This window comes from Elephantulus edwardii, unplaced genomic scaffold, assembly GCF_000299155.1.
Source record: "Elephantulus edwardii isolate Elephantulus edwardi_28Jun2011 unplaced genomic scaffold, EleEdw1.0 scaffold00074, whole genome shotgun sequence".
Classification (NCBI taxonomy): domain Eukaryota; kingdom Metazoa; phylum Chordata; class Mammalia; order Macroscelidea; family Macroscelididae; genus Elephantulus; species Elephantulus edwardii.
In genome coordinates, this window is record NW_006399824.1 from 10,093,009 (window position 1) to 10,094,832 (window position 1,824).

The 1,824-nt window shown below is 38.9% G+C and overlaps 1 pseudogene; it reads left to right on the forward strand.

The window, feature by feature from the left end:
* The first annotated feature begins 806 nt into the window (after positions 1-806).
* On the forward strand, positions 807-1,589 carry LOC102869872 (annotated as a pseudogene).
* The last annotated feature ends 235 nt before the right edge of the window (positions 1,590-1,824 follow it).

Here is a 1,824-nt window from a genome sequence, read left to right on the forward strand (position 1 = left end):
GTAGAACTTTCTAAAATTAAGTAGTTGTTGTTAGGTGTTGTCCAGTTGAGTACAACTCATAGCAACCCTATGAACAAAAGATCAGACCCTGTCTATCCTGTGTCTTTCTCGTACTTCCTGACACACAAGAGCATATTGCAGCAGTCACCATGTTGATCCACCTGGTTGAGGGTCTTCCTCTCCTTCTCCAAATCACCACCCTTCCAAGCATCATGCCCTCTCCAAGGAATACCCCCTCCTAACAACACATCCAAAGTATGAGTGGTAAAGTTTCATCATTCTTGCCTCCAAAGAGCACTTAGGCTGCACCCTCTCCAGGACTTACCTGTTTGTTCTTTTGGCTGTTCAGCAGTCTTCTCCAACAGCACACCTCAAAGACATCAATTATTTTTCTATAATTCTTATCCATTGTCTAGCAAATGATAGGAAAGACTTTGGTCTGAATCAGAAGCACCTTAGTCCTCAAACTGACATCATGGCTGCATTATGATCGATGGAGAGGAACTTGAAACGATCAACAGCATTATCTTGCTTGGACTCACAATTAACACACTTGGTACCAGCAGTCAAGAAATAAGGACATGCATTACACTGAGAAAATTTGAAGTTAGAGACCTCTCCAAATTCTTGAGGACTATTTATGAAGATTAAGCAGGATCTTTAGGCAAATGGCTTATTTCATTCTTGAGACAGGATAGGAACAAAATGAGCTTGAAAACTTCTATGATGCCAGGTCTACTTGTTGATGAAGCTAAATCTTAAATTAAAAAAAATTACAAAATTTTCATCCTTGTAGTCTTAACATCATGAGCTACGTCGTCACTGGGTATGATCTGTTGTTGACTTCTGCATTTTCACTTGATGGAAGAGTTTTTCAAGTTGAATATGCTGTGAAGGCTGTGGAAGATAGCAGTACAGCTGTAGGGATCAGGTGTAAAGATGGTGTTGTCTTGGGGTAGAAAAATTAGTCTTTTCTAAACTTTATGAAGAAGCTTCCAATAGACAACATTTTAATGTTGATCGCGTGTTCGAATGGCAGTAGCAGGCTTGTTGCAGATGCTCCTTCTTTAGTAGATATAGCAAGAGAAGAACTTTGAACTTGAGCTCAAACTTTGGCTAAAACATTTCGCTAAAACATCTTGCAGACAGAGTGGGCATGCATGTGCATGAATATACACTCTAGAGTGCTGTTAGTCCTTTTGGCTGCAGTTTCATGTTAGGTTCTTACAGTGTGAATGAAGGTGCAAAACTCTACATGATTGATCTCTTGAGTGTTTCATATGACTACTGGGGCTGTGCTATTGGTAAAGCCAGGCAAGCTGCAAAGACAGAGCTTGAAAAGCTTCAGATAAAAGAAGTGATTTGTGTGATGTTGTTAAAGAAGTTGCAAAAATAATTTACATTGTACATGATGAAGTTAAGGACAAAGCTTTTGCACTAGAGCATAGCTGGGTTAGTGAGTTAAAGGAAGACATGAAATTGTACCAAAATATATAAGAGGAGAAGCAAAAAAATATGCTAAGGAATCCTTGAAGCTTGAACAAGAAGAATTAGATGACGACAACATTTATTTCACGTTCTATCTGTAATTTCTATTACACTTACATGTATTAACTATTTAGCCCACTCTATTATTACAAACCTTCTGACCCAATTTTCCTTAAATGTATTTCTCTTATAAAAAAGATATAACAGATTATCCAGGAGGCTGGGATCTATGAGGAGAAATGTGGGGTGAAGATTGGTGGACGATTTATCAACAATCTGCGTTATGCGGATGACACAACCCTGCTTGCTGAAACTGAGGAGGACCTGAAGCGCCTG